Source organism: Syngnathus floridae, chromosome 12 (assembly GCF_059516105.1).
Source record: "Syngnathus floridae isolate MCC-2025c chromosome 12, RoL_Sflo_1.0, whole genome shotgun sequence".
Classification (NCBI taxonomy): Eukaryota; Metazoa; Chordata; class Actinopteri; order Syngnathiformes; family Syngnathidae; genus Syngnathus; species Syngnathus floridae.
The window spans coordinates 6969725-6986088 of NC_142424.1; the positions used below are offsets into that span (position 1 = coordinate 6969725).

The window sequence follows — 16364 nt, forward strand, 5'->3', positions numbered from 1 at the left end:
AAATTATATTCTGATGTGAAATCGGTCCATGGTGCATAAAAAGAGTTGGACAACGGACAGCTGCCCGAGAGAACTGCAATGGAATGTAATTAGGAAATAAAAATGCAAAACTGATACATGTTTATTTTTTTATATCAAAATGACAAATCGACACATATTAACGATAAACCTTGTCCACATATGCCGTAAATTCATATTTTTATGTTGCATGTGCATAATAAATAGAACAAAACTTTTCAGTGTACCTATTCTCTGGCTTCTAATTAAAAAAGTTGAAAATATAATCAATATTTTAAATAACTCCACAACCTTATAAACCTCAGAAATATTGCCCTATATTTTATTAATCAAAACAGCAGTACATGTCTGCAAGAAGCTGAAAATGAATGATCCTTATTAGCATTGATGCTGTCGAGAAAGCCTTAAAAATTACAAATAAACAATCCAAGTAATTTTTGTGGGACCTGAGATTCTTATTTAAATGTTTTTGATATTTGTCTTGGTCAAACAAATATTGCTTACATCAGCATATATTTATACGCCATATTCTACTTTATGTTGAAACCTAGATATGGACACATTATGAATATTAATGATGGGAATAAATTATGAATTAATTAACGAATACCCTCACGAGTGAACTTGTAGCATCGATTAATGAAAAATACATTTTGACCACCCAAGCTTAACATCCAAGGCAAGATTTTTTTTTTTTTTGAGAAGATTAATAAACTAGATTTAAGAGCTAGTTGCATGCATACCATTACGCATCTAATTAATGATACATATTCTGCTCATAAATCACTCACGAGAAATTCACATCTCTGCATGTTCAGCATAATGCTGTGAAATCTTCACGGCAGACAGTATTTGAAATGTGTTTTGCTCTGCTGGTGGGGTTGGACTTGATAACATTTGAAATCAATGTCAGTTATGGGTAGCTTTATCTAACGCTGCAAATTCCAGTTATTCGAGTGTCTCATTGATTTTTATTTTAACTGCTGTCAACACGAGAAGAAACTCCACGCTAATTTGATTGCTGAAAGAAATGTTCTGTCAAGGTAAACCTTTGCAAACTCTGAGACATTACAGTGCTTAACAAACCTACTTGAGATGCCATTTTGGATTTAAAATGTAAGATTCTGCATTATAGTACTTCACAATGTCGTATTGGCCCATGGCTGGATTGATTTCAAAAAGATATGTGAGCCGAGGGAGAATAATTTAGCTCTTCATTCAGGTGTACCTAATGTTGTGGCTTGTGCACTCAAAAGTTGTCTTCAGCACCAAGGACAGCAGCCACTATCTTTTCATTTCCACTCCCTCTTGACTTGGTACTCAGTGCGTGGCTTGTTAAAGCGTGTCATGTTCAGACGTTCTTGCTGGCATTGCTGCTCCACACAGCCCACGCGTGTCACAGGAGTGTGTGACTCCTACCCGCCTCTGCAACATCTTACACCTTCTGCTATCTGGATCTCTAATTAGTGATCCTTACAACGTGAGTTGGACCAAAAATTTCTGTGAAAAAACTAACTTGAATTTAAAATGTATGAAAATGTAGTTTAATGTGGACTTCAGCAAGCAAGAAGGGAATCCAGGTGTGTTGTAGCATGGACACACATGGACAGTTTGAAAAGTAAATGTTTTGACAGACTTTTCAGATGGCCCTGCACCAACTTTTTGAGAACAAAGAACTTTTTTTTCATTTGTTACGCATTTGAGCCGATCCATCTGTCGTGATGAGTGAAAATATAAATGGCGGTTTTGGAATTTGACTGAAAATTGGTCAACCCTGCGGGAATTGTTTTCAGACAATTAAATTGTACGAATGGTGTCCAGCATCTGAGTCCATCCTTTTAAACTTGCTATTGAGAGGGAGCAGCAAACATACAGACTGCTACTATCAGATTTTTTTTGTATGCTAGCTAGTTAGTTTGCTTGTCCTTTGAATTTGGATCTTGTTTGACTGGCAATTGAGGCAATCTGTTGGTGCTGTCTGACTAAAAGGAACATTGAATTGAGATGTAGATGTTCTTTCCAACTCATTTGCTACCAGCTCATCACTTGGAATTGAAACTTACTCTTATATTCATGTGCGGTTAATCTTTTCTACTTGAATTGTTGGAACAACATATTTGTAATCCTGTATAACTGATATCAATAGGATTTTTTTGTGCCCAGTTGTACTAGAACAACATTCCCAACCATATACCGAAAGGTTATTGTCCTCATCCACCCTAAGCACCCACCCCTCCCCTTGGTTACCTCATCCGGTCCGCCCCCCCACCACCCCTTTTACCGTCTGCATGGACCTCCCCCTTTTTTCTCGCCTCCAGTCTGAGCATCCCAGCCTCCTCTCCCTCCCACCCTCCACATCACACGCACACACACCTTCTCCAACCGCAAAGCCCGCCGCTGTGTGACAGGAAGCCACAGGAATGATATAGACCCAGCGAGTAACACACTCAAACACACACATACACTGAGAGAGCTCCTTCCTGACGGACTTTTTTCTTCTTGTCATTCTGTGTGCACTATAGCGACCGAGCCCTGGATTTCCTCCCCCCGAGCATGAAAAGGATTGCCAGGATTGCCCAATTAGCCGCAATCCAGCATCAGCAGCAGCAGAAGCATCGCCGTCACCGAGCACCGGATGCTCCAGCAGAAGTTGTTGTCCGCGCAAGTCACACAGGGGGGCCGAGACTCGGAGGGGAGCATCTGATTTAGGTGAGTACTGCGTGTGAGCTCTTTGTATGCATCTGTGCGTAGTCAGCATGGTTATTGTGGAGTGCAGTGAGCGCTGATTTTGTTTCAAAAAACATTTATGCAAATGACTTGAGTGTATCTGTGTTTCCAGGACAGATTTTTCATTCCGCACACGTGTGTCGCATCTGTGTTATTGGATATGGAAAAAGGCTTGCTTCCTGTAAACCATGCATATCATGTTAGAAATAGGCTGAAAGCCAAGCTGGTTGCTTATGTGTTTATTTACATATATGTGTGAGCAAGAGAGTCTAATTAGTACTCAGTGGCGTGTGCATGTTCTTGTGTTTAGAATCATGTGAGCAGCACCAAGTTTCAAAACGTCTCACTGTGCACGCAAAACAGACCAAGGACATCTATGATCAATACACACTCTCCGAGTTCAGGATGAGGGTTAATGTTAGGATGGTTTTCCCATTCAAAGATATACTTCAATAGGATCAATCTAAAACCACAAAAGAGAAATAAATTTTCCAGGCGTTAGTTTTAATATTACGAAAAATCCCTTGCTGAAGTAGAACCTGGCATGTCACTACAAAGTTGTTTGACCCAAAAGTTTACCTTGATTGTGCTGTTCCACTAGCACACTGCGAGGGGAGCTCATGCTCTTTTCCACTAAAGGTGTCACGCTTCTGGCCCAAGGCGAGATGGCTGCTAATGATCCTCCGATATCAACTCCACAGAATCGGCTTCTGTTGGAAAAAAATGGGTCCCTGGAGCGATTCCAGACTCGAGTACCCGCCCGCCCCACATCCACCCCACTCCGTTTTTTCCCATCGTGATGAGACGGCATTATATTTACAGCAGAGTAAATACATTCTGTGATTATAGTTTGGTCTCCCTCCAGATAAAAACCCCGCTGCCTTATAGTTGCAATGCCTCATTCGATTTGGTGGCCTTTTCATTTGCAATCCGCCATAATCGTGTTCGCAAGGATCCCAGTGTCACAGAAAATGCCAACATTAGCTTTGAGCTGTATTTGCGTTTTGGCTTTTAAATGACCCAGTGTGGATGGTTTCTTTCAAGTCATGTTGTCAGCACTGGTCAGTGGTGATTTTGCAGCAGGGTGTGAATTCAGGCTTAAAACTAAGTATGACTAAAGCTGGCAGCATTGAACGATCCCTTGTGCCTGGTTTATCCTGGCAAAACCACAAAATGGTAATCAAATGTTTACACTTAGTCAGAGTTCTTCAAAGTATAAGCCCTTAATTCACCCAACATGGTTTCTCCCTATCAGAAGTATCAAAATTAATTGACAAATTGATAACTAATTAATTATTAAATTTATAATTAAATTAAAATCTTTTAACTTAAAATGTTCAAATCCTGTGATTTTAGCATGTAACCATGTTCTGTCAAGTAAATTTAAGTACATTTCTTTGGAAATTTGGGGCATCATGTCCAGAGCCCCTAAATTTAATTCATTTTCTTTTGCTCACAAAAATTCCTGCACATGCCAATTCTTGAACCAATTTTAACAACAACAAAAAAAAAAAACACATTTCAAGAAAATATTTGCACTAAACTGCTCTGACCTTAATATTTTCTCTTGGTGATGGACAGTGATAAAAATCTAATTGTTTACAGTTGCATGGACCATAAAGCTGCCCGTATCTTCTGAGAAAAATATCAGACAAAATAACTGGGTCACATAATGACATGAAGAAAGAAGAAAAAAGCTGCTGAGTCATTGAAGCCATGTCACCTACAGTTAAGACTGGAATTACTCATACCCCGGCCTAATGTTTTATCTTTTATCTGTTTTATCTTTTGAAAATGATGGGGTGGAAGCGGCTTCCAAAATGCTTTGTTTTGACAGAGTCAATAAAAATAATAGCTATTTTCATTTTTAATGAAGAGCAAGGCTGTCGCATATTCGTTGTGAGTAGAACAAAGGTCATGATTGGCGTAAAGAAAGAATAATTTACTATTTTGAGAGTTTTGTTTTGCCCAAGAATGGACTTTTACGAAGAATCCACTTTCACTAAGCAACATGAGATTTTGTAGGTATGTCTATCTTGAATAGACGCACAAAAAACAGTGAAGAATATATGCCTATCAGGATAAATAGAACTAATATACATTTCACGCGTAAAGAACTTACTTGAACTCAAAATTTTGCCTGCATATGAATAATTTTAAGCCACAAAGACTCTCAGTCTGGTACTTAATTGCAGCTGTGTGCACCATTCAAGTAAAAAGGCAGTTTGAAAACTGAAGTCTGTGCCGACTGAGCCTTTTGGGAGCCCGGGTAGGCACAGGAAATTATCACAATAGAGACATTTTATTTTTATAAATTTTTGAGGCTTCCAGACTGCACAATTGCTCCTCTGAAGAGTCACATGTGGTCCCACGAGCTCTATCTTTCACTTTCTGCCACTATACTCTTGTTCATTCTCCCTTCAAAGTGGGCAACGCCTCTTAGCAGCATTTGTATTTGTTACAGATCCCTTCTAAAATCTTAAATTAATCCTGAACTTGCAATCGAAAGAGTTGCACTTTGTTACGTATGATCTTGTACACTGGACGTCAATCCAAATGCTGTTGTTCTTCTCAATGCATTTTGAATTGTGCACAACTAGCCAACCAATCAAAATCAATGATAGTGCTTATTCAATTAATGCAAAATGTAAAACCTTCCTGGTCTGGATTGTTATCCAGCTGAACTAAATATGGTCGAAGCCTAATGGGCTGCTACGTTCACTTGGTATAGACTGCAAGATTTTGGGTTTTAGCTGGATCTTTTTACATATTAATTGGCTCTGGCCCATACAATTTCAAATGCAGAAAGACTAAAGAGATTGTAATTTGGCCTTGATCATGTGGCTGATTCAGTGATCAACTCAGTTGCCAATTAATTAGGAATGTAAAAATAATGCCATTAATCTTGCTTTTGTGAGGCTTTTAATAATTTTTTTCCCTTTAATGAAACGTTTCCAGAGAGGTTTGTGGTTATTTTAATTCTTACTTTAATTTGTGGGCGAGTTTGAAATGAATTCTATAAATTACAGCGATGATATGCTACTTCGCCTCGAGATAAGGATTCTGATTTTCATATTTCATATTCTTCGCAGCTTTAAGTATCTGTATTAAATTCTGCATTTCACATTATCTCTTATAGCTCCTTCCAGGTAAAAAACACTATACGGTTGAATTAAAACGACATTTCCAGAGGCGGAGAACCAAAACGTCTTTTTGTGTGCCACAGATAAATCATTATCTCTCACAGCTTGTGCACAGGTGAGCCCAAAACAACCACTTGGGAGACAGAAATGGGAACGGGAGAGGATTTATTGTCAGCCTGAAGAGGCGCTGATGTTTGTAGGCGACGAGAGAGGAAGTGTCCGTAACCAAGTCAGCTTTCTGACTATCGACTGTAGCGTGAATTGCAGTATCACTTACTTTTCGTAGAATTGAATGCAGCTGGGCACCCCCGATCGTGTAACACGAGTGTTTGTCAATTACTCGGCGCATGTTGAGAAAGGCCGTGGTTAAAAATCTGCCATAATAAAAGCTGCCACTTATGTCAGCAGTTCCCATTAGCAACATGTGGATGAGATCTTTAGAGCTCACTAACCACATCCTGTCACATCCAACCTGTCGGAAACATTGATTTGATAGCAATTAATACGCATTTGTGGTCAGCCCATGTCACTTCCTGGCTTGTTGCTATGGTAATACCGACCCCACTTGGCACACAGCCCGACCTTAATTTCGTACTTTATCATGAAGTGTAAATCTGCTTTTTTAAGAATAAGTACGCCGTCTCTACTCTTTTGGATCTACTGATATAATTTTTCATTATTTTGGATGTAAATTAAAATGCTTATGTTTGGAAGGCAAACATTACCTGAAGGTTGTGGCCTTATTGCATACAAACAAGACTCGGCTCAGGGTGAAGAATGTTATGAAAATCTAAAAAATAAGTATTAAATTGTCAATTTATTCTTGCTGATATAACAATGAGATTACCATAATTAAACTTGTGAAATAAATGTCATGGTGACCAAAACACTCAAATTTGATTTTCTGATATTAAAAAAAATAAAAATAAGGGCCAAGAGCAACTAGATTGTTGCATTATTATGGTAATTTGCTATAATATAAAAAATACTTCTCAAAGTGGTACTATTTGCAGTTCAACCAAAAATATGCCTCAAGTGTCAAATACAGCCTGCCGTTAAAATGAAAATATAATATGATATGATATAATATTAAAATAATGTGAGACAGCGACAAATAACTGCTCAGATAGGATTGATTATTTTGAGAAAAACAATGAAATACATTTTGAAGGTTCTAAGGTAACATTTTGTAAAAGTAGTGCATAGGTAGGGCCTGGATTGGAATCTCATCTCCAGCCTTGTGTGCAAGTTGAGCCTTCCTCCCACACTCTAAAAAAACGTAAATTGCCAATAGGTGTAAGTGTGAATGTTTGTTTATGCTAGAAATATGTCTAGGGTGTACCCCGCCTCTTGCTTCTAGTCAGCTGGGGTAGACTCCATCTCAGACACAACCCTCAGAAAGACAAGCAATATGCTTTCCATCTGCATAATTTAAAAGTGAATCATAAAAGTTGGTTTACTTACAGGAGCGAGGGTGAGGTCAGCTGTCAGCATGGTTTCTGCGAAAAAAGGAAATGGCGTTGAATATTTTAGTTATAGAACTTGAGGCTGGAGATGGAGCAAACGCCCAATGCGATGAATTATAAATGCGGTTTGGGAAAATTTATGAGACAGGTTTCGGACTTAATACAAGATTATAAAAATATTTTGAAGTCTTAATTTAAAACGGCTCCCTGCTGAATTCCTTTTTCTCTCCGTGATCATTCTCTGCGTCAAGGTTAGAGTGTCACGGTGGGAATATGATTTGAGATGGCTGCTACCATTCTCAGTCGGATTTTTCGAAGGTCCGTTCTTCAATGCACTGGGGGTTTGATCCCCAGCCATTGTGACAATGTCGAAGTGTACTTGAGCAAGACACTGAACTCCCACTTGCTGGTATGAGGATGCAGTATGAATCGCTTAGAGTTGCAAAGGTACAAAAACGCTATGGCATTATATACGTAGAGCCCATTTGCCATTTAAAAATAGCCACCATAACAGGAAAAACGCAGAGTCATGCATTTGCACAGGCTCTTAGGAAAATGGAAAAAAAACAAAAAAACTCTTGAATAAATGAACATGTTTCAACAAAAGCTCAGAGGACCGCCATGTTAGCTCAGCTAGTTGAGACGGCAAAGCACAAGGAAGATGAAGTAGACATTATCATGCTAATGTCAGCTGTATTTGGTTCCACTTCAAAGTAAAATGACCTCCTGCAATTTGCTCTGCTGTGAGTGGCAGAAAAATTCCAGTACTTAGCCCCCCATTTTTTAAAATAAATTCCTGTAGTTTCATTTGTAGTTATACCATAAATATGACCCTCCCACACATTTTTTTTTCATCATTTCAGATTCATTAGCCTTAGAATAAATGTCTTACATTTTAATTTGGAAAACAGGCACCCGAACTGCAAGTGTATACCATTTTAAAAATGTGTGAAAAGACTTTGGTCGATTGTTAGCTTGAGCTATATTGACAGACATTGAGATTTTGTGTCATCTTAGGGTACTACAGAAGAAGTAAAACCGCAAATAATTTAGGCTCGGTTCTACAGAGAAAATGCAAATAAGTGAATTTATGAATAACAAAAAGCACAATGATACACTGCAAAACCACTCCCCGGAACAATGGAGGCCAGCTGGATGGTCTACCCTAGTTACTTCTCAAACTTTTGAGGCTCGCTGAAGCTAAGCTGCAAACTTTTACTTTCATTGCTGATTATAAAATGTTGCAAGAAATAAATTGTTGACCAGTGATAGCAATTAATTTATAAATTTTAATCAACAAAGGATCTTTGGTCAAATACTCACTCATAGTGAATGAGTATAACCAAATTAGGCATTATCCCTCCCATCTAACCCAACTCATTCATTCATTCATTCATTCATTCATTCATTCATTCATTCATTCATTCATTCATTCATTCATTCATTCATTCATTCATATTTTCTAAATTGCTTGTTCTAATTTAGGATGCACAGCTTTCCATCCTGGGCTGTTGAGGCTACGAAAAAAAACAATCGCAGCAGTTCGGTCTTGGCAAAGCATGGCATGCTCGTGGCACTCCGCATAAAGATAGAGAGAGAGAGAAAAAAAAAAGACCCGCTGTGCTTTGTTGTGCAGCCACTGCGGGTTATACAACACAGTCAGGATGTTGAGGCGGAAGCTGTACTGAATGTTCAGAGACGTGTACTATCAACGAGATTTGTTGCGGAGCGAGCTCCTCTTGGTAAGAGGCGGCCCGGCTCGTGTACGGCGTGGTCTCACTTCAAAGGAGACGGCAATTGGAAGGTGAATAAAAGCTGGTCAATTGGCCCTGAATTCCCTCAACTAAACTGCAATATCAGCAGTGCCAAGGAAGCTGGGCCATTTTCAGCTTAAATCACTCAGCCTTGCACATTGACACGAAGGCCAGGCGAACAGGGAGGAAGCAGGAAGTGCGCCGGTTTTATCAGTAATTATAGGAATGCTATTTTCTCCCGTCAGGATGGGGAGTAGCCATTCTTTAATCTTGACACATGGTCATCATGTAGCACACCTATTACGAGTCTGAAGTGTTTGAATTGTATTTCAGGGGAAATTGGGGTGACAGAGATGGAGAGTGTTGGGGGAAGTTTGAGCCCGAAGGAGGAATGGAATTTGACACAGGATAAAAGTTGAGTGCAATTACATGACTTCAAAAGCCCCACTGGCTTTGTGCAATGATTTTTAAGGGGAACATATGGGACCTCTAAAATCCCAACGGCAGGCCATGAACAGCTGGACAAAAATAAATCATAAATTGACGCTTCCCTTTACCCCTCAGAAAAAAAAAAAAACATTTTGGACCTCAAAAAATTAACTGCTGAGTTCATGTAAAGAATGTTGCTAACCAAAACAGCAGCACCTACCATACCACGTGAACAGAAGAATATAAAAGTGGTGTTCTTTGTACACGTTATGTTCCTACTTAGTTGTGTGTTATTGTAAAAGTCATATTTTTCTGAGAACTTAGGAAACGTAAAGGCTCATTTGTTTTCTGAGAGTCGTCACTTGAAAAAATAATCCTTTCCCTTAGAGCGACGTTACATTTTTTCTTGATAGTCCAACGTCATCAGCTCTTAATGATGTCCTTGTGCAGTCAGTCCTGAAGTTCTTGAAGTTCTTATGTACCGTAAGTATAACATGCCTCAATCTGTATTTCAGCAGACTAACATTATTTTTTCATACGTACTTCAGGTTGTAAAGAAATTTCCCTGAGTAGTATTAAATAACATCAGGTTATGTTGTGCCAGCTTTCATTGCCTTTGGCCATAATATTCAAACTCAAACTTGAAATAAAGTGTAATATCCTGGTAATAATGTTCAATATTGCTCCACAAGTGCTTCTTCCTTTTGTAGAAACATGCAATATTTTGCCTGACGTGAAATTGCGAGGCTTTTATGTTTCACCCCATGGGCTGTCTTTGAACAATTATAAAACACAATCAGGACAAAAATGAATTGTTTTGCTTTTGGGATGTTTGTGCATCGCAAATCATCCGATGGCAATAAAGCCAATACTGGAGTGTGTGTTGCAATATCTCTTTTGATTTCCACAAGGCAAGAAGCTTGAGTGCTTTTAACCCCCCCTTCACACACACACACACATAATAAGTTGTTGAATATGCACAAAACCTTTAGCACACCCTGCCAGTCTACTTCTCCTAATTTTAGCATATAACTCAAGTGGAGCTGTTTCAATCATCTTATATATTTTTTGTTCTTTGGGAAAAAGAGGAGACAAACAGTACCCTTAGAACTCAGAATAAAGAAACCCAAATAAACCCATATTTGGAAAAAAATTCATTTTAGCACTCATATCCTGCGCAGTTCTATTAGCGTTTCTCAAGCAGACGATAGAAAAGGTTTGTATTTCTTTCAACTTTCAGTCTGATTGCTGACATAGTAATGATGTGCACTTGAAAATGTAGAAACTAACATTTAATTAGCTATTTATGATTATAGATTCAAATCATATATCCAGTGATTCAATTGACATTGGCCTTTTTATTGTCGCTGCTTCTGTTATTTTTTTTACTGTCCTGAAATAGACTTTACACAATGCTATACAGAAATATTTTAATTATTGTACAAACTGTAAAACATAAATGGCAAAATTGAACAATCCAATTTGAACTCTGTTGCTCACCGAAACAGCAGCACTGTAGCACGAGCACGTCAATGTTTAGGCTAAAATGTATTTTAAAAAAAAACAAACAAACAAAAAAACAAACTGAAGCTTTTAGCTATGTCCATGTTTATCCTTTTATGTATTTATATATGTAGCCTTTTGCCGCATTTGTCCATAATCGTCCTTTTTGGCTAGACTCATTTTTTATTTGTTTGACAGTTTCAGTTTCTTTTGCTATTGGAATCAGTGTTAGTTAGTTAGTCTCATCTCTTCCACTTTGCTGATCGTATGTGGATCCACACAAACTGCATTTACAGTGTGGATTCCAAACAATCAATTCTTAGAGGGCAGCCGCTGTACATTGACACAAGTCCATGAGGAGCTGAAGAGCATTATATTCCCACAAATGCTGCGAGTGCAGCCTGTGCTGATGGAGTTACTGTTGTTAGTGGTAATGACAGAGAGAAAATGGCCCAGGTGAAGCTTAGCGGTACTGTATCGTGTTCTCGCAACGTGCACACTCAGCATGCCGCCACGTCTCCCATGTAGGGCGCAGAAAAGGCAACACAGCACTTTCGTGCAGTCGTTAGCAGAAAAAAAATGCACAGTTTGCTGCACAACAATCTTGATCATGCTAGGGCCAAAAATAAATCCAGTCACGACTAGGCTTGCAGAATTACAGGAATGCTCAGAGCTGACTAGTTCACATGTGAATCTTGCTTCTTGAAAGATTTTATCTTTTACTGAAATTACTGTTTATAATCATGTGATTTTTTTTTTTTTAAATCAAACAGCAGAAAATATGTGAATTTGTAAAAATTGTCATTTAAATATTTCGAGTACTCGTACTTAAGAATACATCAATTATAACAAAACAATTATAACTTCACTTATTAGTGCTAAAATACCAGCCTGACTCCTGGACAAATTCAGGTTACAAAACTGTACACTAAAAAAATATATATAGTCAACTCAAAATTTAATGTAACAAACTTGGAAAATAATTTAAGTTGGGCAATTCAACAAAATATTTAAGTTTTGACAATGTGAAAATTGTCTTTCCTGTTTCCTCATTTTCACCAGAGTTTGCAGAATCAATTGTACCTTGTATTGTAACTCAGCAAATTGTTTTGGAAGAACCAACTTAAATTATTTTTCCAGTACTCTAAAATACAAGTTTACAATATAGGAGCACAACTCACTTCTAAACTAAGGACCCCCTCAAAATACTTTATTTACATTCTGCTGACACGTCCAGTGAGCTGCGTAATTTGGCAGCAGAATGATAAGGACTTGACAGTTTACTTTAAGAAGCTTAAATATAAATAACACTTCTTTTAAAAGGCACTAGAACAGAATTGCAAGTTTGTCACAGACATACGATCGTCCTTCAGTCATGCATTTCGGCGAGTATGAAAAATTTCGAGAAACCACATTGATGCCCATTGTGAGGTTGTCTTTGCCTTCCTTTTTGAAAAGAAAGGAGATGAGAATTGGAACTGCGAGCCCTGTGGCAAAAGCCTCTGAGCCGGAAAAAAAAGAAGACAGCTCGAGGGAGTTACGGTGGCGGTGGGAGAATTTCAAAGGCAGGAGGTCAAGAGCACTCTATTTCCAATCTTAACACTCGGAATGGCTGCTCTAACCTGTATCAAGAGGGCGTTTCTTGCCGAGGATAACCGCAGGGAAGAGCAGGTGAAACAGGAAGCAGAAATAAGAGATATCTCCGTGGTATGCGGATTTACGCAATCAAGATGGACGTGCATTGTGCAACATCTCAAAGACTCAACGGAGTACACATTTGCAGGGCTCACGGAGAGTGACGCGCCAGATGGGTTGTTTGCGTTGCCATCTGGGAACAAGACAATGGAAGCAGCTCGCAAAAAGGTTGTGTTCCTTCTATCACATCCATTTGCAGACAAGTCGAGAAGTAAACTACTTACAGTGAGACGGCGGTTCGGAAAACGTGGACAAATCTTTCTAACATGAAATATCCTTAGTGCTGTGCCTCAGTTCCAAAAGACCTGAAGTGTGGCAAGTTGACTTTCTATTTACTGAAAAAAATGAAACGAAGGCCAAATTTTGAATTCAATTTAATTTGCATTTATTTTTAAAAGAGTGTGAATTATTAGTTATTTTTATATTTATTTATTTGGATACCTTGCTTATTTTTGTATTCAGTATGAAGCACAAAATAATGAAAGAAGCACATTTTGTCGAAGTCTTAAATCAAGTCAATTTGTCATGATGGTTGACTTCCAAGCTGTTCAAACCTCAAATGTTTACATTGGAAACAAATGTAAAGCTGTTCCTTTGCAAAACCTTAATTGCACCTAAGCAAGGAAAGTTATTAGTTTTACTCTCATCCTAATATCCTAATGTTGCAATTCTTGGCTTCTCTACCCACCTTGAGTTCGAAGCCTAGCAAGACAAGCTCAAATATTGTTGCAGTATTCTCGCTTCAGTATGCGCTTGTTTCACAAGGTTAGCAGCCTTCACAGTGTGAATCGCCGAATGTCCTGACAGACAATTTCGGTTTGTAATTCTGTTCCGTTCACTGCTCAGGGCCATTTCATCGAAAAATCGTGAGAAGGAAAAACATGACCTGTATTTATAATTAGGCCGCCGCGGCACTCTCATTACGAGTCAGCTCCTTCCTCCTATTTATTCAGAGCTTTTAAATGAAGTGTACCGTTGTCAGGGTGGGCTGGAAGATCAATTCAAACGTCATATCATTTAAATGTCTTATTTTTAGACAGCATAGTTACAGTAGTTTTTCTAGTTTTTGATTTGTTTGGTTATTGTCATCATCTACAATTTTGATAATACATATTTGATGCAACCATCTTGAATGAGCTGAAGTTGTTTGATAATCTTTGGAGGGAGTCCAATTAAAAGACTATTACAATATTCAAGTGTACTGGAGATATTAAAACCATAGATGTGATTCTCCTGGTCTGCTTGAAGCATGCAACCATTTGTTTACTGACTGCAATCCTCTTTTCTTAATAATAAACGCCACTCCCGTCAACTAATTATTTGTGTGTTTAACAAACTTGGCCCAGAGAATATGATTCTGGTTGTTTAGTCTAATGGAATGTTTACAATGTTGAAAAATTGGCAGCTCTAAAAAGAAGGCAACAAATGTTGGATGTCCACTTTCTCTCTTTCTGGATAGTTGTCCTTCTTCTTCTGGGCGAAGTCATTGGCGGATGACATGATGTCACATTATTTAACAGAGCTGACAAAGCACATCTGTGTGATTCCAAAGTTGGCTTCTAAATGCTGGTTGGCAGAAGATAGGCTGGTACCTTCTGTGGTTATGATTGAGCTCAGCAAGATACAAAGGAGCCTTTACAATATTGATGTTTGTGACACAAGACACAGGTAATGTGGGCCCGTTTCGCTTTGCAATTCTTAATCTGAAAGGAATCGAGATGGAAGTCACTCGGAAGAAACCATCTGCTGGGCGTCTCGGCCGATTTAGCCAACTTATGGAACCCTGCGAGTCTCTTCGCTTGTTCTTCTGATTCCCCCTCATTTCCACAAAATGTATGACTTTGAATGTAGGAAGAGTGGGAGGCGGCAGGACACCGGCTTAACACTTGATTTGCTCTGCCCGCCCAGGAAACTGTCAGCCCCCAAGTCTGCTCATTAGTAATTCGTCAGGCGGGCGAATTGGAAAGTAAACAGCAAATTGGGAAGAAATGAGGTCGCTAGATTCAGGGATGGCACCTCATCAGAGGAAGTGCAAAAATAAACCTGCTGCAGCTGGACAAAAACCTCTCTGCGCATTATGCGGCCGGTCGCATCCCTTGAGAAGGCAGCAGCTGTTCATTTTCTTCCCCATTTTTTCATTACATATATTTCCTTGTGATATATGAACATCTGTCGATAAAAGCGCAAGTCGGAGGGGGCAACGACATGATTCCGCTCAAGCGTCATCTTCCGATAAAACCCCAGGAATGGGAAAACGACTCGTATTTATTCCCTCTCTCTCCGTTACCGGAATAGGATGAGCCTCAGCCTGATAAGATGTTACTCTCTTTTTTTTTTTTTTGCGTACATCTTTCCTCACTTCAACTGCAATCTTCACAGTCGCCTCGCAACGCTTTGATCACAAGCAACGAGGCGACACCTGCAGTGAGACATGAATTCATTATGACATGAACGAAAGGTGACAGATCAGTCGCAGTGGGGAGATACCCTGGAAACGCTGTCTAATTCGTCAGGTAATAACAATTGGAAAATGTTAATGGGTGCTGAGGTGAACTGAGTCCCTATGGAGACCCATTCATACATGCAGGAGGTCCAGATAAATCCAGAGATCCAGATAAATAGTTGAATAGTCCCTTTCTGAAAGTTCTGAACTGCTGTCTTGACCCATTGTGGATAAAGTATATTTATTTGATAAAATTTGATATACCGCACTGTAAGTGAAGTAATATACCGTATTTTCTGGACTATAAGGCGCACCTAAAAACCTAACATTTTCTCAAACGCCGACAGTGCACCTTATAGTCCGGTGCGCCTTATATATTGACCAAATTCCTAAATTTAAACTGGCCCAAAGCATTGTGTCATGAAATCAATCATAAGTCGCCCGCTGAAGACTATGAATCATGAATCAAAAAGACTATGGATCATTATTTTGTGATTATAATGTAATTTGTTGCGTCTGAAGTTGAAATAAAAAAGATCAAATGGAGAATGATTTGATTTGGATTCAAAATCTGACATGATGCATTAATGGTGCGCCTTATAGTCCGGTGCGCCTTATATAAGGACAACGTTTTAAAATGGGTCGGTGCGCCTTATAGTCCAGAAAATATGGTACTGTATTCACCAGTTTGCTATTTTTCTTTAGTTTTTTTTATGTCCACTTTTGTCAGTGTATTGTAATGCTCTCACTGTCAGATAACATCTCTGTGTTCACGCGCTCCCACAATGGACTCCTTTTGGGTCAGTGGGCTAGCTTACATTAGATAACATCGCTTGACATTTACATGCGCGAGCACGGCGGAGCAACACAGCGAGCACCTGTCATCTACATCCTCTGAGCTGCTTGGAATCGTGTCGGGAGCTCTTCTCGGTGCATTATGGGACGCCACTGAGGGAAGGGAATCTGCTCGCGTACGTTCTCGTCATATATTATTCCAGCAGAACAGATGAGTGCAATCTGTCAGGGTGGCTCGCTTGAATGTCCCTTCCCTTAATGTCTTTTTGGCGAGAGAAGACGTATTTAAAAAAAAAAAAAAAGCTTGTGCCTACTGAGGTAAATCCAAGGAAAACAGTCAGCGGTTTCTCATCAATAAAACCACAGGGTAATTAGAGAAAGCACTTGAAAG

At 39.0% G+C, this 16364-nt stretch overlaps 1 protein-coding gene and 1 long non-coding RNA gene across 3 annotated transcripts in view; one reads left to right on the forward strand and one right to left on the reverse strand.

Annotated features, from left to right (window-relative positions):
* brinp1 (BMP/retinoic acid inducible neural specific 1) overlaps positions 1–16364 on the forward strand; it is a 119988-nt gene that overhangs the window by 32883 nt on the left and 70741 nt on the right. For both annotated transcript variants that reach the window (XM_088391188.1, XM_088391190.1), the window contains exon 3: positions 2541–2727. The gene's annotated coding sequence lies outside the window, so the exon portion shown is untranslated. The remainder of the gene's footprint in view (positions 1–2540; positions 2728–16364) is intronic.
* LOC148389880 (uncharacterized) overlaps positions 1–16364 on the reverse strand; it is a 42242-nt gene that overhangs the window by 3866 nt on the left and 22012 nt on the right. Inside the window, exon 3 of the long non-coding RNA XR_015861560.1 lies at positions 7353–7387. This is a non-coding gene — a long non-coding RNA (uncharacterized LOC148389880). The remainder of the gene's footprint in view (positions 1–7352; positions 7388–16364) is intronic.